Genomic DNA, 26,409 nt, shown 5'->3' on the forward strand with positions numbered 1-26,409 from the left:
GAAAGTACATTCATTCAGTCGTATTTATTGAGCGCTTTCTGTGTGCAGAGCGCTGGACCAAGCACTTCGAAAGTACATTCGTTGTCGTATTTATTGAGCGCTGACTGTGTGCTGAGTGTTGGACTAAGTGCTTGGAACATTCATTCATTCAGTCGTATTTACTGAACCCTTTCTGTGTGTAGAGCGCTGGACTAAGCGCTTGGAAAGTACATTCATTCAGTCGTATTTATTGAGCGCTTTCTGTGTGCAGAGCGCTGGACCAAGCGCTTGGAAAGTACATTCATTCAGTCGTACTTATTGAGCGCCGACTGTGTGCTGAGCACTGGACTAAATGCTTGAAACGTTCATTCATTCAATCGTATTTACTGAACGCTTTCTGTGTGTAGAGCTCTGGACTAAGCACTTGGAAAGTACATTCATCCAATCGTATTTATTGAGCGCCTACACTGTGCAGGGCACTGGACTAAGCGCTTGGAAAGTACATTCATTCATTCAGTCGTATTGAGCGGTGACAGGGCAGAGCGCTGGACTAAGCGCTTGGAAAGTATATTCATTCATTCAGTCGTATTTATTGAGCGCTTTCTGTGTGCAGAGCACTGGGCTGAGCGCTTGGAAAGTCCAAGTCGGCAACATCTAGAGACGGTCCCTACCCAACATTCGGTATTTATTGAGCGCTTACTCTGTGGAGAGCACTGTACGAAGCACTTGGGAAGGGCAAGTTGGCATTCATTCATTCATTCAGTCGTATTTATTGAGTGCTTACTGTGTGCAGAGCACTGTACTAAGCGTTTGGGAAGGGCAAGTTGGCATTCATTCATTCATTCAGTCGTATTTATTGAGTGCTTACTGTGTGCAGAGCACTGTACTAAGCGTTTGGGAAGTCCAAGTCGGCAACATGTAGAGATGGTCCCTACCCAGCATTCATTCATTCATTCAATCGTATTTATTGAGCGCTTACCGTGTGCAGAGCACTGTACTAAGTGCTTGGGAAGTCCAGGCCGGCAACATCTAGAGACAGTCCCTACCCAACATTCATTCATTCAGTCATATTTATTGAGCGCTTACTGTGTGCAGAGCACTGTACTAAGCGCTTGGGAAGTCCAAGCCGGCAACATCTAGAGACAGTCCCTACCCAACATTCATTCATTCAGTCATATTTATTTAGCGCTTACTGTGTGCAGAGCACTGGACTAAGCACTTGGGAAGTACAAGTTGGCATTCCTTCATTCATTCAATCGTATTTATTGAGCACTTACTGTATGCAGAGCACTGTACTAAGCGCTTGGGAAGTCCAAGCCGGCAACCTCTAGGGACGGTCCCTACCCAACATTCATTCATTCATTCAGTGGTATTTATGGAGCACTTACTGTGTGCAGAGCAGTGTACGAAGCGCTTGGGAAGTACAAGTTGGCATTCATTCATTCATTCAGTCGTGTTTATTGAGCACTTCCTGTGTGCAGAGCAGTGGACTAAGCACTTGGGAAGTACAGGTTGGCATTCATTCATTCAATCGTATTTACTGAGCGCTTACCGTGTGCAGAGCACTGTACTAAGCGCTTGGGAAGTACAAGTCGGCAACATCTAGGGACGGTCCCTATCCAACATTCATTCATTCATTCATTCAGTGGTATTTATGGAGCACTTACTGTGTGCAGAGCAGTGTACGAAGCGCTTGGGAAGTACAAGTTGGCATTCATTCATTCATTCAGTCGTGTTTATTGAGCGCTTACTGTGTGCAGAGCAGTGGACTAAGCGCTTGGGAAGTACAGGTTGGCATTCAATCGTATTTATTGAGCGCTTACTGTGTGCAGAGCACTGGACTAAGCGCTTGGGAAGTCCAAGTCGGCAACATCTAGGGACGGTCCCTACCCAACATTCATTCATTCATTCATTCAGTGGTATTTATTGAGCACTTACTGTGTGCAGAGCACTGGACTAAGCGCTTGGGACATCCAAGCCGGCAACATCTAGAGACGGTCCCTACCCAACATTCATTCATTCAATCAGTGGTATTTATTGAGCGCTTACTGTGTGCAGAGCAGTGTACGAAGCGCTTCGGAAGTACAAGTTGGCATTCATTCATTCATTCAGTCGTGTTTATTGAGCGCTTACTGTGTGCAGAGCAGTGGACTAAGCGCTTGGGAAGTACAGGTTGGCATTCAATCGTATTTATTGAGCGCTTACTGTGTGCAGAGCACTGGACTAAGCGCTTGGGAAGTCCAAGTCGGCAACATCTAGGGACGGTCCCTACCCAACATTCATTCATTCATTCATTCAGTGGTATTTATTGAGCACTTACTGTGTGCAGAGCACTGGACTAAGCGCTTGGGACATCCAAGCCGGCAACATCTAGAGACGGTCCCTACCCAACATTCATTCATTCAATCAGTGGTATTTATTGAGCGCTTACTGTGTGCAGAGCAGTGTACGAAGCGCTTCGGAAGTACAAGTTGGCATTCATTCATTCATTCAGTCGTGTTTATTGAGCGCTTACTGTGTGCAGAGCAGTGGACTAAGTGCTTGGGAAGTACAGGTTGGCATTCATTCATTCAATCGTATTTATTGAGCGCTTACCGTGTGCAGAGCACTGTACTAAGCGCTTGGGAAGTACAAGTCGGCAACATCTAGGGACGGTCCCTACCCAACATTCATTCATTCATTCATTCAGTGGTATTTACTGAGCGCTTACAGTGTGCAGAGCACTGTACTAACCGCTTGGGAAGTCCAAGCCGGCAACATCTAGGGACGGTCCCTACCCAACATTCATTCATTCAGTCGTATTTATTGAGCGCTTACTGTGTGCAGAGCACTGGACTAAGCGCTTGGGAAGTACAAGTTGGCATTCATTCATTCATTCAGTCGTGTTTATTGAGCGCTTACTGTGTGCAGAGCAGTGGACTAAGCGCTTGGGAAGTTCAGGTTGGCATTCATTCATTCAATCGTATTTATTGAGCACTTACCGTGTGCAGAGCACTATACTAAGCGCTTGGGAAGTACAAGTTGGCATTCATTCATTCAGTCGTGTTTATTGAGCGCTTTACTGTGTGCAGAGCAGTGGACTAAGCGCTTGGGAAGTACAAGTTGGCATTCATTCATTCAATCGTATTTATTGAGCACTTACCGTGTGCAGAGCACTATACTAAGCGCTTGGGAAGTCCAAGCCGGCAACATCTATTTACTCTATTTATTTATTTATTTATTTTACTTGTACATATCTATTCTATTTATTTTATTTTGTTAGTATGTTTGGTTTTGTCCTCTGTCTCCCCCTTTTAGACTGTGAGCCCACTGTTGGGTAGGGACTGTCTCTGTATGTTGCCAGTTTGTACTTCCCAAGCGCTTAGTCCAGTGCTCTACACATAGTAAGCGCTCAATAAATATGATTGATTGATTGATTGATTGATTGATCTAGGGACGGTCCCTACCCAACATTCATTCAGTGGTATTTATTGAGCACTTACTGTGTGCAGAGCAGTGTACTAAGCGCTTGGGAAGTACAGGTTGGCAACATCTAGAGACGGTCCCTGTCCAACATTCATTGATTCATTCATTCAGAATGAAACAAAACGTATTAAGAAAATAAAATAAGGAGACTAGAGAGAGGCCACCCGCCCGGTTCTCCGCGGCGGCCTCCCGCCGCCGGGGGGCGCCACCGCCGCCGCCTTCTCTCCGGGGCGGCCGCAGCCGGTTGGGCCGCCGAGGCGACGAGGGCGGAGGTGCGCATGCGCACGAGGGGGGGCGGGCGAAGTGCGGGGGGGGATGAGCTTCGACCAATCAGCGCCCCCTCCTTTAGCAGCCCCCCGCCCCTCGGGGCCGCGTGCGCGTGCGCCGTGGGGCGGGAGGGAAGGTGGGGGAGGGGGGCCTGAGCTGTCACAGGAATGACCGGGATTCATTCATTCATTCAGTCATTCATTCAGTCGTATTTATTGAGCGCCCACTGGGTGCTGAGCACTGTTCTAAGCGCTTGGGAAGTACAACTGGGCCCCAGAGAGAGACGGTCCCCGCCCAACAAGGGGCTCCCAGGCCTGAAGGGCCTTCCCTCAGGCCATTCATTCATTTAGTCATTCATTCAGTCGTATTTATTGAGCGCCGACTGGATGCGGAGCACTGGACTAAGCGCCTGGAAAGCCCAGTTAGACAACAGAGACTGTCCTTACCCAACAACCATCCAGAAGGGCCTTCCATTCATTCATTTAGTCATTCATTCAGTCGTATTTATTGAGCGCCCACTGGGTGCGGAGCACTGCTCTAAGCGCTTGGGAAGTACAACTCGGCCCCAGAGAGTGATGGTCCCCACCCAACAACGGGCTCACAGTCCAGAAGGGCCTTCCCTCAGGCCTTCCATTCATTCATGTAGTCATTCATTCAGTCGTATTTATTGAGCACCGACTGGATGCAGAGCACTGGACTAAGCGCCTGGAAAGCCCAGTTAGACAATAGAGACTGTCCTTACCCAACAACCATTCAGAAGGGCCTTCCATTCATTCATTTAGTCATTCATGCAGTCGTATTTATTGAGCGCCCACTGGGTGCTGAGCACTGCTCTAAGCGCTTGGGAAGTACAACTGGGCCCCAGAGAGAGACGGTCCTCGCCCAACAACAGGCTCACAGGCCTGAAGGGCCTTCCCTCAGGCCATTCATTCATTTAGTCATTCATTCAGTCGTATTTATTGAGCGCCGACTGGATGCAGAGCACTGGACTAAGCGCCTGGAAAGCCCAGTTAGACAATAGAGACTGTCCTTACCCAACAACCATCCAGAAGGGCCTTCCATTCATTCATTTAGTCATTCATGCAGTCGTATTTATTGAGCGCCCAATGGGTGCTGAGCACTGCTCTAAGCGCTTGGGAAGTACAACTGGGCCCCAGAGAGAGACGGTCCTCGCCCAACAACGGGCTCACAGGCCTGAAGGGCCTTCCCTCAGCCCTTCCATTCATTCATTTAGTCATTCATTCAGTTGTATTTATTGAGCGCTGACTGGATGGAGAGCACTGGACTAAGCGCCTGGAAAGCCCAATTAGACAACAGAGACTGTCCTTACCCAACAACCATCCAGAAGGGCCTTCCATTCATTCATTTAGTCATTCACTCAGTCGTATTTATTGAGCGCCCACTGGGGGCTGAGCACTGCTCTAAGCACTTGGGAAGTACAACTCGGCCCCAGAGAGTGAGGGTCCCCACCCAACAACGGGCTCACAGTCCAGAAGGGCCTTCCCTCAGGCCTTCCATTCATTCGTTTAGTCATTCATTCAGTCGTATTTATTGAGCGCTGACTGGATGCAGAGCACTGGACTAAGCACCTGGAAAGCCCAATTAGACAACAGAGACTGTCCTTACCCAACAACCATCCAGAAGGGCCTTCCATTCATTCATTTAGTCATTCATTCAGTCGTATTTATTGAGCGCCCACTGGGTGCTGAGCACTGCTCTAAGCGCTTGGGAAGTACAACTGGGCCCCAGAGAGAGACGGTCCTCGCCCAACAACAGGCTCACAGGCCTGAAGGGCCTTCCCTCAGCCCTTCCATTCATTCATTTAGTCATTCATTCAGTCGTATTTATTGAGCGCTGACTGGATGCAGAGCACTGGACTAAGCGCCTGGAAAGCCCAATTAGACAACAGAGACCGTCCTTATCCAACAACGGGCTCACAGGCCTGAAGGGCCTTTTCATTCCCTCAGACCTTCCATTCATTCATTTAGTCATTCATTCAGTCGTATTTATTGAGCGCTGACTGGGTGCGGAGCACTGGACTAAGCGCTTGGAAAGTCCAATTCGGCAACAGAGACAGTCCCTACCCAACAAGGGGCTCACAGTCCAGAAGGGCCTTCCCTCTGGCCTTTCACTCATTCATTCAGTTGTATTTATTGAGCGCTTAAACTGTGTGTGGAGCACCGTCCTAAGCGCTTGGAAAGTACAATTCGGCAACAGAGAGAGTCAGTCCCTGCCCAACGAGGGGCTCACAGTCTAGAAGGGGCCTTCCCTCAGGCCTTTATTCATTCATTCACTCATTCAGTCGTGTTTATTGAGCAATTATTGTGTGCAGAGCACTGTCCTAAGCGCTTGGGAAGTACAATTCACCAACAGAGACATTGCCGGTTCGCAGTCAAGAAGGGCCTCCCCTCAGGCCATTCATTCATTCATTCAGTCGTATTGATTGAGCGCCGACTGTGTGCAGAGCACTGGACTAAGCGCTTGCCTCCTTCCCTTCCCCACAGCACCTGTATATATGTATATATGCTTGTACATATTTATTACTGTATTTATTTTACTTGTACATATCTATTCTATTTATTTTATTTTGTGAATATGTTTTGTTTCGTTCTCTGTCTCCCCCTTCTAGACTGTGAGCCCGCTGTTGGGTAGGGACCGTCTCCATGTGTAGGGACCGTCTCTATATGTTGCCAGCTTGTCCTTCCCAAGCGCTTAGTCCAGTGCTCTGCACACAGTAAGCGCTCAATAAATACGATTGATTGATTGATTGATTGAAATGGGCCCCAGATAGAGATGGTCCCTACCCAACAACGGGCCGGATGATGGAGCCGGGGGGCAGGGCCGTTCGCCGCCTTCGTTGGGGGTGGGATGGGGAGGGGAAGGGGCCGGGGGTCTGAGCGTGGAGGTGAGTGTGGGGGCGTGCAGAGGGCCCCGTCGCTCCTTTCCCGGGAATTGCTTCCAGCCGCCGAGGCCCAAGGAGGAGCCTCTTCCCTTCTCCCCCCGCCCATCATCTCCCCCTCCTCACCATGTCCTCCCCTCCCCCCGGCTCGGGGAAAGATGGGGGTGGTCAGGGGGCTCCCCCTCCCCTCCCCTCCCCCCAGGAGGGCCCAGGGAGGCCCGAGCTGCTCCTCTCACACTGTGTGTTTTGTCTGTTTTTCTCTCCCAAGGTCCCGTTTCCCTCTGCGCGGCGGCCGGCGGGACCATAAGGGCTTAACTCATATATTTAACCCCCCTCCGAAAAGTAAGTGGCCCTGTGTGGGGTCTCCGCGCCGACCGCCGCCCCGACTCCCGTCCCGGGGGGCCTCGCCGGGCAGGGGCCGGTCCTGGTCCCCTCGGCATTGTTGTCTCCATCCCTGCCCTGGTGCCGCTGCTCTGCTGGGAAATCTCCCTCCTCTTCCTCCTCTTCCTCCTCCCTATCTCTCCATCTCCTCTACCACACACACACACTCACGCGCAGCCCCCCGGCGAACCCCCCCGAAATCACCCCCGCCAGGAATATTAATTGGGAATTAGCCACCCCCCCCCATCCCCAATTCTCCGCCGGCTCGGGAGATTCCAAAGGCGCGCGCCTCGTGCCCCCCATCCCTGGCACCCCTCCTCCCTCACTGGGTTTCCTTGGAAGAAATTATGCAAATCCCGCTTTCTGGTGTCCATTCAGTGGCAATTTCATGCAGTGAGAAGTTCTCTTTGTTGTGCGAGGGGGAGAACAGACACTGATTTAATAGACATATCTGTTGGTTGGGGAGGGGGGCGGCGGGCGGAGGGGAGACTCTGTTTGCAAGAATTACAGCACTCGGTTAGCTCCGCGTCTTTGTGCGGAAGCCTTCGGCCCTTCGCGACGTCCCGCAAGGGTTGATTTCTTTAGCGGACGAGAAAGCAAAACTGAAACTTTAATCCAAGTGAGGAAGCGGGTAACCTTTACCTCGAAGATGACACTGGCCGCACGAAACCGGCCCTTCCGACACCCTTCGTTGATATTGTAGGAGAATGAGTAATCCGAATCTCGATGCAACCCTAGACCGACGGGTCAGAAATTCGCACAGAGAGCGAGGTCGGGAGATTGCAGTGGATGCAACTCGGCTGCGTCGGTGCAAGGTTTATTTGCATTTTAAAATGGAGATTGGTTTTTTTTTTTTAAACGGGAACGGCTTATCAAAATGGCCTTGAAGTACCTGTAAGGCACAAGTCGTCTGTCAGGTCTGTGTCAGATCTAGTCAGACTTCCCCAGGTGACGTGCCTGTGAATTAAAAATGGGAGAAACTTGGGACCCTGCTCATCCAAAAAACAGTTGGTATATATCTTTGAGGAAACAGTCCTTCTGTCTTTGACAATTTGCTTTTAATCTACTCTCCGTCCTGTTTCTTCAGCTCACGGCGGTGTTGTTGCTAAAGATAAATCGCTGGTTATTTGATAGGTTTTCTAGCTTCACGGATATTTGGTATCTGACCAGTATACAAAGGGATCCAATTTTAAAAAATAACCAGCGAATTAATTTGTGGGGAAGGCTTGTCCTTGTTTTAATTTTTGACTTGTTTGCCTAGTAATCTGGTTGCATTATTCTTGGTTTTATTTTTGAAGTCTTAAAATGACTAAAATGTTGGCAAGTTTTCAGTTTCCCAGAGAGCATTTAAATAGTCTTGCTTATGTTTCTTTTAAGAAGCTAATGTTTATTCTGTCCCAGTTCTAACTCTTCCCATTTGTTTGTTTACACTCTCCAGCTCACCTAAGGCCCAAATCAGTTGCTTTTCATTAATGTGGTTACTTTCTATTTCTTAATTTTAAAATTAATTTTTGGTGCCTTATCACACGTCACTGGAAACAAATGTTTCTGAACTGAATATCCGGATCTAGAATAGGCACTTTCTGGTGTTTTGTATCCGAGTGATAATTTTTCGAAGAAACAGTTAAGAAAAAACTTGGACTTAAACGTGATTGCCGTTGAACTTTAATGTGCCTTAAGTGGTCTGACTTGTGTTGGTGGTTGTAAGGTAAATCTCAGATTTAACGCCAAAAGAAATTCTAGACAGACAGACCAATGGTTCCTTAAGTCCAAGTATTCTGTTTCCCAACTGTGCCCACAAAGGACGCTTGTAAGGACAGAGTTACAATCACCCTCCTTGTCATCCCTTCCCTTGGGCAGGGATGTGCATTCTGACGTGGCTAACTTTTTTCTCTAATAGTCCATTGTGAATCCTCTATGAATTTATCTTTTCTGCTGTGCTCACAGGACGTGTTCTCTCAGTTTATACATTGCTAAATAATTTTTTTAATGTGCTGGCATCCTCATTGGTAACTTACGTGGAAGAACTTTAAAAAGATATGGAGGCAACCACAATATGGACAGGAGTGGAAACACCAGAGTAGTCCAAGCAGTGACTTTTTACCCGACAGCGCAGTCCGCCTTAGAGCTGCGATTAGTTATTTCCAAATAATATTTAAGTCTCACGCTTGGCACCAAAAATACATTTACCACCCGACCCCAAAATGTATCCGGTTCTCTTGTCGGAGAGCTGGGAGTCAGATAATAATAATCATGGCATTTATTAAGCGCTTTCTATGTGCAAAGCACTGTTCTAAGCGCTGTATGGAGATGAATTCTGTATCTTAATTTGATTCTTTGGGTTGAGGGAAATTCTGACGCTGGAGAAGTTTTAGAAGCCAGAGAGGGAAGCCTTGGTTTCCACCTGATTCCTGGGGCCTGCTGTGGTTTTCAGTAATTGAGCAAAGGATGAAGGAAGTCAGACTTGAGCCCACGTTGACTTTGGCCAGGCAGGGAAAACGGTTGTGAATGGGTCATTCAGTCGTATTTATTGAGCGCTTACTGTGTGCAGAGCACTGTACTAAGTGCTTGGAAAGCACAATCGAGCAATAAACACAGTCCCTGTCCACAACGGGCTTGCAGTCTAGAAGGGGGGAGACAGACATCAAAACAAGTAAAGAGGCATCAATGTAAAGAAATAGAATTATAGATATATGCACAGCAAAACAAGTAAATGGGCATTAATATAAATAAATAGAATTATTTATTCTCCTACCTCACCTCCCTTCTCTCCTTCTACTGCCCAGCCCGCACCCTCCGCTCCTCCACCACTAATCTCCTCACTGTACCTCGCTCTCGCCTGTCCCGCCATCGACCCCCGGCCCACGTCATCCCCCGGGCCCGGAATGCCCTCCCTCTGCCCATCCGCCAAGCTAGCTCTCTTCCTCCCTTCAAGGCCCTGCTGAGAGCTCACCTCCTCCAGGAGGCCTTCCCAGACTGAGCCCCTTCTTTCCTCTCCCCCTCGTCCCCCTCTCCATCCCCCCGTCTTACCTCCTTCCCTTCCCCACAGCACCTGTATATATGTATATATGGTTGTACATATTTATTACTCTATTTATTTATTTATTTATTTATTTTACTTGTACATTTCTATTCTACTTATTTTATTTTGTTGGTATGTTTGGTTCTGTTCTCTGTCTCCCCCTTTAGACTGTGAGCCCACTGTTGGGTAGGGACTGTCTCTATGTGATGCCAATTTGTACTTCCCAAGCGCTTAGTACAGTGCTCTGCACATAGTAAGCGCTCAATAAATACGATTGATTGATTGATTGATTAATTATAGATACGTACATGTATATATAAGTGCTGTGGGGTGGTGGGGTAGAATTAAAGGAGGGAGTTGGGGCGATGGGGAGAGGGGGGATGAGGATAAGTCTGGGAAGGCCTCTTGTAGGAGGTGAGCCTTCAGTAGGGTTTTGAAGGGGGGAAGAGTGATTGACTTGATTTGAGGAGGGAGGACGTTCCAGGCCAGAGGTAGGAGGTGGGCCAGGGGTCGAGGGTGGGACAGGAGAGAATGAGGCCCAGTGAGGAGGTTAGCGGCGGCAGAGGAGCGGAGGGTGCGGGCTGGGTTGTAGAAGGAGAGAAGGGAGGTGAGATAGGAGGGGGCGAGGGGATGGACAGCCTTGAAACTGAGAGTGAGGAGTTTTTGCTTGATGCGTAGGTCGACTGGTAGCCACTGGAGATTTTTGAGGAGCGGGGGTGACAAGCTCTGAACATTTCTGTAGAAAGATAATGCGGGCAGCAAAGTAAAGTGTAGACTGAAGTAGGGAGAGACAGGAGGTTGGGAGGTCAGAGAGGAGGCCGATGCAGTAATCCGGTCGGGATAGGATGAGTGATTGTACTAACGTGGTAGCGGTTTGGATGGAGAGGAGAGGGTGGATCTTGGCGATGTTGTGAAGGTGAGACAGAAGGGCTTTGGTGACGGGTTGGATGTGTGGGGTGAACGAGAGAGCGGAGTCAAGGATGACACCAAGGTTGCGGGCTTGTGAGACGGGAAGGGTGGTAGTGCCGTCCACAGTGACGGGAATGTCAGGGAGAGGGCAGGGTTTGGGAGGGAAGATAAGGAGCTCAGTCTTCGACATGTTGAGTTTTAGGTGGCTGGAGGACATCCAGGTGGAGATGTCCTGAAGGCAGGAGGAGATGCGAGCCTGGAGGGAGGGAGAGAGAACAGGGGAGGAGATAGAGATTTGGGTATCATCCACGTAGAGATGATAGTTGAAGCTGTGGGAGCGAAGGAGTTCACCGAGGGAGTGAGTGTCGATGGCCGTCTCTGACCCATTCAAGGCTAATTAAAGGAAGCCACAGCAAATTAACTGGAAGGTGGAGTAGCAACAGCAGCAGCATAGCTACTGGCAAGTAGCTGAGTGTTGCCCCTTGGCTAAGGAATCGTGCTGTACAAGCCCTGTATTTTCTTCCCAAGGGGAGGGCTGGTCAATCTGTCTCCCCAGTACCCACTCCCAGCTACTTCTCAATCAGTGGCATTGATTTTTAAAAAATGCTATTTAAGTGCTTACTGTCTGCCAGGCACTATACTAAACGCTGGGATACAAGATAGGTTGAACTCAGTCCATGTCCCATAAGGGCTTAGTACAGTGCTCTGCACACCGTAAGTGCTCAATAAATGCAATTGAATGAATATGGGGTTCACAGTCCTAACTCGGAGGAAGGAGAATTTAATCCCGATTTTATAGATGAGGCAGTTGAAGCACGGAGAAGTTAAGTGACTTGCCTAAGATCACTTGGCAGGCAAGTGGCGGATCAGGGATTGGAAGTCGGCTCTAAGGCTCTTGCCACTAGGCCACAAGCTCAGAGACTTCTGGTGGTCTTCACCATTCCTTCTCCCTTTTCTCGTTATGCTTCCCTTTTGTCGTACTATTCTACTGTGAGAATTAGGCTCAATGGTAGTGGGTTGGTAATAGGTGATTTGAATGAACAAAAAGTTGAAAATGGAACTTTTCTGAGATAAGGTAGACATGCACAAATACTTGTTGCCCTTCCAATTATTTCATACACTTAGGGGTGGCTTTTAGTGTCATTATTGTCATTAACCTTTCTTTGAGTGCTGTGGTTTGTAGAGCACCCTACTAGGTGCTTGGGAAACTACCAATAGGAAAAGATTAGGGTCTCTACCCTCAAGTAGCTTACACAAATGGATGCCGATTGCCAAATTTACAATAGGTGTAAATTAGCATATAAATATAAATGATAAACAAGGGAACTGGGGAAATTTAGCTAGAGACCGCTGAATTAGATTGTTGTAGCTGCGAAATCCAGTCTAGCTGGACAGGAAAGGGGTTTTACGGTAAGGCAGTTATTTGAAGTGAGCAGCCTGGTTAGTCACAATTATTGTAACATTTCCTCAGTTTTGCACTGATCATCATCATCAGTGGCATTTGTTGAGCACTTACTGTGCGCAGAGCAATATATTAAGCGCTTGGGAGAGTACAGTAAAACAGAATTGGTAGACTGTGACTGTGAGCCCACTGTTGGGTAGGGACTGTCTCTATATGTTGCCAATTTGTACTTCCCAAGTGCTTAGTACAGTGCTCTGCACATAGTAAGCGCTCAATAAATACGATTGATGATGATGGTAGACCTGTTCCCTTGCCCACAGTGAGCTTAGAGTAGAGGGAATGATACAATTGAATTGTTCATAAGCTCAACTGAATTTGTTTTTCTCATGATTGGCTGTAAAATTTTAGAAGCACAACCTTAAATTGCCTCAGTTGTGTAATCAGGCCTTTGGTTATTTTGGGAGGAGAAGCGTGGACTTGTCATTTCGATCTAGTCTGTCACCGAGATGGAGAATGGAAGAGTGCTGCAAATGCAATTCCTGAGCATTTTCAAGGGTTAGAAATAGTTTACTGGTGTAAGCGGATCCCTTCGGTCAAGGGAAGATGAATTTTCCTGGTCCTAATCCCCAGGCTAGGTCAGTGCTAAACTGGGCCAGCCCATGACTGGCACTTGGCGGTGCTGAAAATGCCACCGCCTGGAATATTCCAACTACTAAAACACTTTGAGCAGTACCAGGATTTTCAGTGCTATACTTATGGTACCGTGGTACTGGAAAGTTTTGAACGGCGTGGGAACAGCTGATTGCGGGGACCAAACCTGTGAAATTTGAAATTGGGAAATAGGAACTGGGAATGCGAGTAAGGAAGAGAGCAGGAAGCCTGTTGGTTTTACTGTGAGAGGATAAACCTGGGTCTATCACTTATAAGTCACATAGAAACATGAGGCACAGTCATGGTCAGAGGGAGAGGATGAGGAGTGAGACGTATTTAAAACCTCTAGACAAAGCTCATCATCATCATCATCAATTGTATTTATTGAGCGCTTACTATGTGCAGAGCACTGTACTAAGCGCTTGGGAAGTACAAATTGGCAACATATAGAGACAGTCCCTACCCAACAGTGGGCTCACAGTCTAAAAGGGGGAGACAGAGAACAAAACCAACCACACTAACAAAATAAAATAAATAGGATAGATATGCACAAGTAAAATAAATAAACAAATAGAGTAATAAATATGTACAACCGGGGAACATGTCTACCAAGTGTGTTGTACAGTTCTCTCTCTCCCAAGCGCTTAGTACAGTTCTCTGCACCCAGTAGTGCTCAATAAATAGAGAAGCAGTGTGATCTAGTGGATAGAGCACGGGCCTGGGACTCAAGAAGGACCTGGGCTGTAATCCCAGCTCCACCACTTGCCTGCTGTGTGACCATGGGCAAGTTACTTAGCCTCTCTGGGCCTTAGTTACCTCATCCGTAAAATGGGGATTAACCCTGTGAGCCCTGTGTGGGACATGGACTGTGTCCAAACTGATTAGCTTGTATATCCACCCCAGTGCTTAGTACAGTGCCTGGCACATGGTAAGCACTTAACAAATGCCATTTAAAAAAAAATAAATACTATTGGTTGATTGATTAAAGGTCTGAAATGATCAAATTTATTGAGGAAAAGATGGGTTTCCAGGTCTCTGGTTGTGGCATTTTACCTTTCAAGAACTAATTTCTTCATTCCGTTCTTTTATACATGACAAGTGTCTACATGTTTTGTTTTGTTGTCTCTCTCCCCCTTCTAGACTGTGAGCCCGTTGTTGGTTAGGGGCCGTCTCTATATGTTACCGACATACTTCCCAAGCGCTTAGTGCAGTGCTCTGCACACAGTAAGCGCTCAATAAATGCAATTGAATGAATGAATGAACGAACAAGTGCTTGAAAGGGTCAGTTATCACTTCGTTATTGACCACAATACATTACATTCTGGCTACTGGAAGGGAATCCAGTACATTTTCCTGATCCTGGTTTCCTTTTGCTGCCTCTTCCCACTCCCATTTCAATCTGATCAAATGTTAGGGAAGTGGAAGTCAGCTTCCCGATAGGGTGAGGAAGAAGCAGAGTGCCAACAGCAGCAGTGAGGAGGGCTTGGGTTGGTCGTGCTGGAAGATGGAGGCTTTTTTCCCTCTGATTCACTCTGTTCTGCTGAGTTTCTTCCATGACATGATGGCAGTCCTCTGGGCCGTGAGCTTGTGAGCTCTTCTTATGCAGGGAATGGATCTTCCAAGTCTGTTCTGTTGTACGCTCCCAAGTATTTAGTCAAGTGCGCCGCACACAGTGAGCGCTCCGTAAATCCGGTTGCTTGATTGATTTCTTTGTATTTTTTTTTTTGCACACTATTGCATTGTGTTTCCCAATCGGTCATTTAGTTCTAACTGTGGCTGCCCTAACTGTTGCACTGTTTTTTGTCCTTTGTTTCTGCCTCGGAGTGAGGATATTTTGCATAAAACTGAATCACTGAATTTCGTCCTATTTAATAAGTCGTGTGCCCGGTGCTGTGCCAGGTCCTAGAGGCGGGTTTTTCAGGGAATGGAAACACGGCCTCTGTTCTCCAAGAGCTCTTCAGTGTAAGAAAGGCCTATCGTTCAGCGGTATCGAAAGATTAGACCGTCAGCTCGCTGTGGGCAGGGAATGTGTTTACTTTTTAGAGTTGTAGCGTACTCGCCCGAGCACTTAATGAAATGATGTGCACACAGTAAGCGCTCAGTAAATATGATTGAATATTTATTCAGTGCTTGCTGTGTGCAGAACTGTTCTAATAACCATAATGATGGCATCTGTTAAGCGCTTACTATGTGTGAAGCACTGTTCTACGCGCTGGGGGGATACAAGGTGATCAGGTTGTCCCGTGTGGGGCTCACGGTCTTATCCCCATTTTACGGTTGCGGTAACTGAGGCCCAGAGAAGTGAAGTGACTTGCCCAAAGTCACACAGCTGACAAGTGGCGGAGCCGGGATTAGGACCCGTGACCTCCGACTCCCAAGCCCGGGCTCTTTCCACTGAGCCACTCCAAGCCTTCGGTAATTCTACGAGACACAGTCCTAGACATGCACAATGTCGGTTTTAGACTGTAAGCCCACTATTGGGTAGGGACTGTCTCTATATGTTGCCAACTTGTACTTCCCAAGCGCTTAGTACAGTGCTCTGCACACAGTATAAGCGCTCAATAAATACGATTGATGATGGTAAAAGAGCTCGTCTGTGAGTGTGCATCTGACCTGTTCAATATATAACTTTCACGTAGATTTACCTGTATATATGTATATATGTTTGTACATATTTATTACTCTATTAAGGCCCTGCTGAGAGCTCACTTCCTCCAGGAGGCCTTCCCAGACTGAACCCCTTCCTTCCTCTCCCCCTCGTCCCCCTCTCCGTCCCCCCATCTTACCTCCTTCCCTTCCCCACAGCACCTGTATATATGTATAGATGTTTGTACATATTTATTACTCTATTTATTTATTTATTTTACTTGTACATATCTATTCTATTTATTTTATTTTGTTAGTATGTTTGGTTTTGTTCTCTGTCTCCCCCTTTTAGACTGTGAGCCCACTGTTGGGTAGGGACTGTCTCTATATGTTGCCAATTTGTACTTCCCAAGCGCTTAGTACAGTGCTCTGCACATAGTAAGCGCTCAATAAATACGATTGATGATGATGATGATGATTTACATGTAGCTGTATGTAGATTAGCAGTAGGTGTTGTCTGGGCTACCGCCTACTGCTCCAATTGGCTTTGAGATGATGATGATGATGGCATTTATTCCCCTCCCCACAGCTCCTGTATATATGTATATGTATATGTTTGTACATATTTATTACTCTATTTTACTTGTACATATTTATTCTATTTATTTTATTTGGTTTATATGTTTTGTTCTGTCGTCTGTCTCCCCCTTCTAGACCGTGAGCCCGCTGTTGGGTAGGGACCGTCTCTATATGTTGCCAACTTGTACTTCCCAAGCGCTTAGTACAGTGCTCTGCACACAGTAAGCGCTCAGTAAATACGATTGAATGAATGAATGAATTTATTAAGCGCTTACTATGTGCAAAGCACTGTTCTAAGCACTGGGGAGGTTACAGGTGATCAGGTTGGACCACGGGGGGCTCTCAGTCTTAATCCTCATTTTCCAGATGAGGGAACTGAGGCCCAGAGAAGTTAAGTGACTTGCCCAAAGTCACACAGCTGATGGTTGGTGGAGCCAGGATTTGAACCCATGACCAATGACTCCAAAGCCCTGGCTCTTTCCACTGAGCCACGCTGCTTCTCCCACTGCTTTGCTGGGAGCTGAGATGGCTCCCAGACAGCCGTTGGCAAGGCGGGCTGGGCAGCTGGGTTGGCTGGGGGAAGCACTAAGGAAAAGGAGCTGGACGACACGAGAAGCAGCGTGGCTCAGTGGAAAGAGCCCGGGCTTTGGAGTCGGAGGTCATGGGTTCAAATCCCAGCCCCGCCAGCTGTCAGCTGTGTGACTTTGGGCAAGTCACTTCACTTCTCTGGGCCTCAGTTTCCCTCATCTGTCAAATGGGGATTAAGACTGTGAGCCCCACGTGGGACAACCTGATCACCTTGTAACCTCCCCAGCGCTTAGAACAGTGCTTGGCACAGAGTAAGCGCTTAATAAATGCCATCATCTTCATCATCATCACCCCGACACCCCCATCCGCCAAGCCTGGAGGCCTCAGGGCAGCGCAGAAGAATGGACGAGCTGACTGAGGTGGGGAGACAGTTGGACTGAGGTGACCGGGGCAGGGATACTTGGTTGCCGATATAGTATGTCCGCTAGAACATGCATAAATAGACGGGGTAGGGGTGATCATAGGTGTCTAGGACTAGAGACCATATAATAATAATTGTGGTATTAGGCAGCTTGGCTAGTGGAGAAGCAGCGTGGCCCAGTGGAAAGGGCCCAGGCTTTGGAGTCAGAGGTCATGGGTTCAAATCCCAGCTCCGCCAACTGTCAGCTGTGTGACTGTGGGCAACGCACTTAACTTCTCTGAGCCTCAGTTACCTCATCTGTAAAATGGGGGTTAAAACTGTGAGCCCCCCCCAATCTGATCACCTTGGAACCTCCCCAGCGCTTAGAACATAGTGCCTAACAAATACCATCATTATTAGAGAAGCAGCATGGTTCAGTGGAAAGAGCACAGGCTTTGGAGTCAGAGGTCATGGGTTCTAATCCCGGCTCCGCCAACTGTCAGCTGGGTGACTTTGGGCAACTCACTTCTCTGAGCCTCAGTTATCTCATCTGTAAAATGGGGATTAAAACATTGAGCCCCCCCCAACCTGATCACCTTGTAACCTCCCCAGCTCTTAGAACATAGTGCTTAACAAATGCCATCATTATTAGAGAAGCAGCGTGGCTCAGTGGAAAGAGCACGGGATTTGGAGTCAGAGGTCATGGGTTCTAATCCCGGCTCCTCCAACTGTCAGCTGGGTGACTTTGGGCAACTCACTTAACTTCTCTGAGCCTCAGTTACCTCATCTGTAAAATGGGGATTAAAACATTGAGCCCCCCCAACCTGATCACCTTGCAACCTCCCCAGCTCTTAGAACATAGTGCCTAACAAATACCATCATTATTAGAGAAGCAGCTTGGCTCAGTGGAAAGAGCACGGGATTTGGAGTCAGAGGTCATGGGTTCAAATCCCGGCTCTGCCAACTGTCAGCTGTGTGACTGTGGGCAACGCACTTAACTTCTCTGAGCCTCAGTTACCTCATCTGTAAAATGGGGATTAAAACATTGAGCCCCCCCAACCTGATCACCTTGTAACCTCCCCAGCTCTTAGAACATAGTGCCTAACAAATACCATCATTATTAGAGAAGCAGCATGGTTCAGTGGAAGGAGCACAGGCTTTGGAGTCAGAGGTCATGGGTTCTAATTCTGGCTCCGCCAACTGTCAGCTGGGTGACTTTAGGCAACTCACTTCTCTGAGCCTCAGTTATCTCATCTGTAAGATGGGGATTGAGACTGTGAGACCCCGGTGGGACAACCTGATCACCTTGCAACCTCCCCAGCTCTTAGAACATAGTGCTTAACAAATACCATCATTATTAGAGAAGCAGCGTGGCTCAGTGGAAAGAGCACGGGCTTTGCAGTCAGAGGTCATGGGTTCTAATCCCGGCTCCTCCAACTGTCAGCTGGGTGACTTTGGGCAACTCACTTCTCTGAGCCTCAGTTATCTCATCTGTAAGATGGGGATTGAGACTGTGAGCCCCCCGTGGGACAACCTGATCACCTTGTAACCTCCCCAGCTCTTAGAACATAGTGTTTAACAAATACCATCATTATTAGAGAAGCAGCATGGCTTAGTGAAAAGAGCCCGGGCTTTGGAGTCAGAGGTCATGGGTTCAAATTCCGCTCCGCCAATTGTCAGCTGTGTGACTTTGGGCAAGTCACTTAAGTCCTCCGGGCCTCAGTTACCTCATCTGTAAAATGGGGATTAAGATTGTCAGCCCCTCGTGGGACAACCTGATCACCTTGTATCCCCCAGCGCTTGGAACAGTGCTTTGCACATAGTAAGCGCTTAACGAATGCCATTATTATTATTATTATTATTATTATTGTTATTAATTGGCATTTGTCAAGCACTTACTATGTGCAAAGCACTGTTCTAAGCGCTGGAGTGGATACGAACAAATTAGGTTGGACACAGTCCCTGTCCCACGTGGGGCTGACAGTCTTAATCCCCATTTTACAGATGAGATGCCCAGAGAAACAAAGTGACTTGCCCAAGGTGACACAGCAGACAAATGGCAGAGGCAGCATTAGAACTCATGACCTTATGACTCCGAGACCCGTGCTTTATCTCCATTGCACCATGCTGCTTTCATAAATGGTGATTTTGACCGAAATGAACTCAGGATAACCCCCAAGCTGAGGCGATCCTGAGTTACCTCAAGTCCCGACTCTGCCACATGTCCGCTGTGTGACCTTGGGCAAGTCACTTAACTTCTCTGAGCCTCAGTTCCCTCATCTGTAAAATGGGGATTAAGACTGTGAGCCCCACGTGGGACAACCTGATCACCTTGTATCCCCCCCCCCCCCCAGCGCTTTAGAACAGTGCTTTGCACATAGTAAGCGCTTAACAAATGCCATTAAAAAAAAAAGTCATTTTACTTCTCTGTTCCTAAGTGACCTCATCTGTAAAATGGGAATGGTGACTGTGAATCCCAGGTGGGACAGGCACTGTGTCCAACCCAATTTGCTTGTATCCACCCCAGAACTTAGTGTACAATTCCTGGTACATAGTAAGCACTTAACTAATGCCACCATTATTCTTCTCTTATTGGGAATCTTAAAATGTCAACGGACGTTCCCAGGCAGGTCCGGCACCTGAGGCCCATCATCATCATCAATCGTATTTATTGAGCGCTTACTATGTGCAGAGCACTGTACTAAGCGCTTGGGAAGTACAAATTGGCAACATATAGAGACAGTCCCTACCCAACAGTGGGCTCACAGTCTAAAAGGGGGAGACAGAGAACAAAACCAAACATACTAACAAAATAAAATAAATAGAATAGATATGTACAAATAAATTAAATAAATAGAGTAAAAAAATATGTACAAACATATATCCATATATACAGGTGCTGTGGGGAAGAGAGGGAGGTAAGATGGGGGGATGGAGAGGGGTACGAGGGGGAGAGGAAGGAAGGGGCTCAGTCTGGGAAGGCCTCCTGATTTCTTTTGGACGTATACCCCACCAGTAAACCATAAGCACACCCTTCAGCCACGTCTGTCTGAGCTTCAAGACTGCTGGACAGCACCATTCCTCCTCCCGCTCTCCCTCCTTTTATGGGCTAAAAAAAAAAAAATACTTGGAATTTCTCCCAGACTCTCAGCCAGAACTTCCGTGTGTTCCTGGAATCGAAAAATACTTGTCCATCTCTTCTCTAGACCGGCCTCTTCTCCCCACCCCCGAGGTAAAACGTACATATGTACAGGTGCAGTGGGGAAGGGATCCCCTTCCACCTTCCACTCCACCATCCCTGCTCCTCAATCAATCAATCAATTGTATTTATTGAGCGCTTACTGTGTGCAGAGCACTGTACTAAGCGCTTGGAGTCCTCACCGTCCTTATCGGCCTCCAGCTTTCTGGTCAGTGTAGAGTGGAGACTCCTCTCCCATCGTCAGGGCTAGGGCATGGTCTTTTAGACTGTGAGCCCACTGCTGGGTAGGGACTGTCTGTATATGTTACCAACTTGTACTTCCCAAGCGCTTAGTACAGTGCTGTGCACACAGTAAGCGCTCAATAAATACGATTGATGATGATGGTCTTCTGTCTCAAAGCTCTTCTTCCCGCCCACGTTGACAAAGCTGGAATGTATCACTGCTCAACTTGAGCGGTTTTCCTCAGCCAGGCCAGTCTCACAGTGGGCTAATGCCGAACTTTGGCTCGGTTTATCATCATCATCATCATCAATCGTATTTATTGAGCGCTTACTTTGTGCAGAGCACTGTACTAAGCGCTTGGGAAGTACAAATTGGCAACATATAGAGACAGTCCCTACCCAACAGTGGGCTCACAGTCTAAAAGGGGGAGACAGAGAACAAAACCAAACATACTAACAAAATAAAATAAATAGAATAGATATGTACAAATAAAATAAATAAATAGAGTAAAAAAAATATGTACAAACATATATACATATATACAGGTGGTGTGGGGAAGTTTATGAAGACTTGGGGGACGAGAGGACATTTTTAGTGGTGCCCTGAGGTCAGGAAGCTACGTGAGCCACTGGTGCTGACCAGAAAGCTGGAGGCCGATAAGGACGGTGAGGACTCCAAGCGCTTAGTACAGTGCTCTGCACACAGTAAGCGCTCCATAAATACAATTGATTGATTGATTGAGGAGCAGGGATGGTGGAGTGGAAGGTGATCCCTTCCCCACTGCACCTGTATATATGTATATATGTTTGTACATATTTATTACTCTATTTATTAAGGCCCTGCTGAGAGCTCACCTCCCCCAGGAGGCCTTCCCAGACTGAGCCCCTTCCTTCCTCTCCCCCTCGTCCCCTTCTCCATCCCCCCCATCTTACCTCCTTCCCTTCCCCACAGCACCTGTATATATGTTCGTACATATTTATTACTCTATTTATTTATTTTACTTGTACATATCCACTCTATTTTATTTTGTTAGTATGTTTGGTTTTTTTCTCTGTCTCCACCTTTTAGACTGGGAGCCCACTGTTGGGTAGGGACTGTCTCTAGATGTTGCCAACTTGTACTTCCCAAGAGCTTAGTCCGGTGCTCTGCACACAGTAAGCGCTCAATAAATACGATTGATGATGATGATTTATTTATTTATTTTACTTGTACATATCTATTCTATTTTATTTTGTTAGTATGTTTGGTTTTGTTCGCTGTCTCCCCCTGTTAGACTGTGAGCCCACTGTTGGGTAGGGACTGTCTCTAGATGTTGCCAACTTGTACTTCCCAAGCGCTTAGTCCAGTGCTCTGCACACAGTAAGCGCTCAATAAATACGATTGATGATGATGATGATGATTTATTTATTTATTTTACTTGTACATATCTATTCTATTTATTTTGTTAGTATGTTTGGTTTGGTTCCCTGTCTCCCCCTTTTAGACTGTGAGCCCACTGTTGGGTAGGGACTGTCTCTAGATGTTGCCAACTTGGACTTCCCAAGCGCTTAGTCCAGTGCTCTGCACACAGTAAGCGCTCAATAAATACGATTGGTGATGATGATGATGATGATGATGAGTGAAAGTTATTTTGGGGGCGCTGCCCCAGAGGCCCAAAGGACCTATCTTATTAGGGTAGGGAGGGTGGGTTACCTCTCTGTCAGCGAATACCTGTTGAGCTCCTACTCTAAGCAGGACACTGAACTGAGTGCTTGGGAGCTCACAGTCCTCAGTTGACATGTTAGTAAGTTAGTAAGCGCTCAATAAATACGATTGATGATGTTACCTGCCCTCAAGGAATTTACACCCGCCATAATAATAATAATAATAAAGATGGCATTTGTTAAGCGCTATGTGCAAAGCACTGTTCTAAGCGCTGGGGGGATACAAGGTGATCAGGTTGTCCCACGTGGGGCTCACAGTCTTCATCCCCGCTTAACAGATGAGGGAACTGAGGCTCAGAGAAGTTAAGTGACTTGCCCAAGGTCACACAGCAGACGTGGCAGAGCCGGGATTCGAACCCATGACCTCTGACTCCAAAGCCCGGGCTCTTTCCACTGAGCCACGCTGCTTCAGTTTTCTCCTGAAACTTTTTCAAGACCCGCCATAGGGGTGTGGATGGGCCTCTTAACTTGAAGAATGGGGCTGGCATGACTCCAAAAGTATATTGACATATTTCTTTCTCTCTCTTTCTCTTTCCCTTTCACTCCCAGCCTCATGTTGGCTAATGCCAGAAGTCCCTGTTTGAACTCGTTCTGCTGTTGAGCAGAATTATTCATTCATTCATTCAATCAATCGTATTTATTGAGCACTTACTGTGTGCAGAGCACTGTACTAAGCGCTTGGGAAGTACAAGTTGGCAGCATAGAGAGATCATCATCATCATCAATCGTATTTATTGAGCGCTTACCGTGTGCAGAGCACTGTACTAAGCACTTGGGAAGTACAAGTTGGCAGCATATCATCATCATCATCAATCGTATTTATTGAGCGCTTACTATGTGCAGAGCACTGTACTAAGCGCTTGGGAAGTACAAATTGGCAACATATAGAGACAGTCCCTACCCAACAGCGGGCTCACAGTCTAAAAGGGGAGACAGAGAACAAAACCAAACATACTAACAAAATAAAATAAATAGGATAGGTAAGTACAAGCAAAATAAATAAATAAATAAATAGAGTAATAAATATGTACAACCATATATACATATATACAGGTGCTGTGGGGAAGGGAAGGAGGTAAGATGGGGGGGATGGAGAGGGGGACGAGGGGGAGAGGAAGGAAGGGGCTCAGTCTGGGAAGGCCTCCTGGAGGAGGTGAGCTCTCAGCAGGGCCTTGAAGGGAGGAAGAAGGGCCTTGAAGGGAGGAAGAGGAGGGAGGAAGGAGCATATAGAGACGGTCCCTACCCAACAGTGGGCTCACAGTCTTATGTTGCCAACTTGTACTTCCCAAGCGCTTAGTACAGGGCTCTGCACACAGTAAGTGCCCAATAAATACGATTGATTGATTGACTGATTAGAAGGGGGAGACAGGGAACAAAACAAAACATATTAACAAAATAAATAGAATAAATATGTACAAATAAAATAAATAGAGTAATAAATACATACAAATGTATATGCAAATATACAGGAGAGAAAGTGGATACCGAGGTAGGATGGGGCCAGAAGACTGGGCGCTTGAAGCCCAAGTTCAAAAGTTTGGCTCGATCTCATAGACAGCGAGTTGAAAGCCGTTCTAGAGAATTGAGGAAACTAGAGGAAAATAGTTTCAATAGCCAAGCGGAAACCAAATTGCCAACCTGATAGAGTCAGAGAGATTATGAGGGACAGATGGCAGTAGTCGGGGAGGAATTGGCCAGGTCTCGGACGGGGCCCGGCGGATAGAACTAGAGATGGGAAGTGGATATAAAAGTGTCAATAATAATAACGATAGTAGTATTTGTAAGGTGCTTTCTATGGGCCAAATACTGTGCTCAGTGTTGAGATGAATTAACGGTAATCAGGTCGGATAGTCCCTATCCCACACGGTGCTCCTGTGAGCCCACTGTTGCGTAGGGACTGTCTCTATATGTTGCCAATTTGTACTTCCCAAGCGCTTAGTACAGTGCTCTGCACATAGTAAGCGCTCAATAAATACGATTGATGATGATGATGATATATATATATATCTGTATATATGTATATATACATGTATATATATGTATGTATTTATTACTCTATTTATTTATTTATTTATTTATTTTACTTGTACATTTCTATCCTACTTATTTTATTTTGTTGGTATGTTTGGTTCTGTTCTCTGTCTCCCCCTTTTAGACTGTGAGCCCACTGTTGGGTAGGGACTGTCTCTATGTGATGCCAATTTGTACTTCCCAAGCGCTTAGTACAGTGCTCTGCACATAGTAAGCGCTCAATAAATACGATTGATGATGATGATGATATATATATATATCTGTATTTATGTATATATGTATATATACATGTATATATATGTATGTATTTATTACTCTATTTATTTATTTATTTATTTATTTTACTTGTACATTTCTATCCTACTTATTTTATTTTGTTGGTATGTTTGGTTCTGTTCTCTGTCTCCCCCTTTTAGACTGTGAGCCCACTGTTGGGTAGGGACTGTCTCTATGTGATGCCAATTTGTACTTCCAAAGCGCTTAGTACAGTGCTCTGCACATAGTAAGCGCTCAATAAATACGATTGATGATGATGATGATATATATATATATCTGTATTTATGTATATATGTATATATACATGTATATATATGTATGTATTTATTACTCTATTTATTTATTTATTTATTTATTTTACTTGTACATTTCTATCCTACTTATTTTATTTTGTTGGTATGTTTGGTTCTGTTCTCTGTCTCCCCCTTTTAGACTGTGAGCCCACTGTTGGGTAGGGACTGTCTCTATGTGATGCCAATTTGTACTTCCCAAGCGCTTAGTACCGTGCTCTGCACATAGTAAGCGCTCAATAAATACGATTGATTGATTGATTGATTGATTGATATGTTGCCAATTTGTACTTCCCAAGCGCTTAGTACAGTGCTCTGCACATAGTAAGCGCTCAATAAATACGATGGATGATGATGATAGAACAGATAGTTAATCCCCATTTTACAGATGGAGGGAATTTAGGCCCAAAGAAGTTAAGTGACTTATCCAAGGTCACACAGTAGGTTAGTGGCAGAGTGGGATGAGAATCTCGGTCTTCTCCCTCCCAGGCCTGTGTTCTTTCCACTACATCTTATTTTTTATTGATGCAGGTTCAAATTCACTCATTCATTCAGTCATATTTATTGAGCGCTTACTGTGTGCAGAGCACTGGACTAAGCGCTTGGGAAGTACAAGTTGGCAACATATAGGGATGGTCCCTACCCAGCAGCGGGCTCACAGTCTAGAAGGGGGAGACAGACAACAAAACAAAACATATTAAAGTAAAATAAATAGAATAGTAAATATGTACAAGTAAAATAAATCTGTAATAAACAATTTATTTTAATAAATCTGTAATAAATAATAAATAATAATTTAATAAATCTGTACAAACATACATACAGGTGCCGTGGGGAGGGGAAGGAGGTAGGGCGGTGGGGAGGGTGAGAGGAAGGAGGGGGCAAATGCCTTGTAATTTCAACTACTTTGACTACTGATCATTATGATATTTGTTACACACTTTGTACTACGCACTGGGTTAGAGGCAAGATAATTGTTAGGTGGAGAAGCAGCATGGTTTAGTGGAAAGAGCACGGCTTGGGAATCAGAGGTCATGGGTTCTAATCCCACTCTGCCACTTGTCTGCTGTGTGACCCTGAGCAAGTCACGTAACTTCTCTGTGCCTCAGTTCCCTCATCTGTAAAATGGGGATTAAGATGGTGAGCCTCGCGGGGGGGACAACCTGATTACCTTGCTTCTACCCCAGTTCTTAGAACAGTGCTTGGCACATAGTAAGCGCTTAACAAATACCATCATTATTATTATTATAGAGTCCCTGACCCCCATGGGGCTCAAATTCTACGTAGGAAGGAGCAGGACCCAGCTCTTCGAATAGTGCTTGGCACATAGTAAGCGCTTAACAAATACCACCGTTATTATTATTATAGAGTCCCTGACCCCCATGGGGCTCAAATTCTAAGTAGGAAGGAGTAGGACCCATCTCTTAGAACAGTGCTTGGCACATAGTAAGCGCTTAACAGGCCTTCCCAGACTGAGCCCCTTCCTTCCTCTCCCCCTCATCCCTTTCTCCATCCTCCCATCTTACCTCCTTCCCTTCCCCACAGCACCTGTATATATGTATATATGTTTGTACATATTTATTACTCTATTCATTTATTTATTTTACTTGTACATATCT

General features: G+C 46.4%; 1 protein-coding gene across 6 annotated transcripts in view; it reads left to right on the forward strand.

Moving 5' to 3' along the window:
• Positions 1 to 26,409, forward strand: part of LCOR (ligand dependent nuclear receptor corepressor) — a 223,237-nt gene that overhangs the window by 14,708 nt on the left and 182,120 nt on the right. For all 6 annotated transcript variants that reach the window (XM_038743485.1, XM_038743487.1, XM_038743486.1 and 3 more), the window contains exon 2: positions 6,879 to 6,952. The gene's annotated coding sequence lies outside the window, so the exon portion shown is untranslated. The remainder of the gene's footprint in view (positions 1 to 6,878; positions 6,953 to 26,409) is intronic.

This window comes from Tachyglossus aculeatus, chromosome 3 (assembly GCF_015852505.1).
Source record: "Tachyglossus aculeatus isolate mTacAcu1 chromosome 3, mTacAcu1.pri, whole genome shotgun sequence".
Classification (NCBI taxonomy): Eukaryota; Metazoa; Chordata; class Mammalia; order Monotremata; family Tachyglossidae; genus Tachyglossus; species Tachyglossus aculeatus.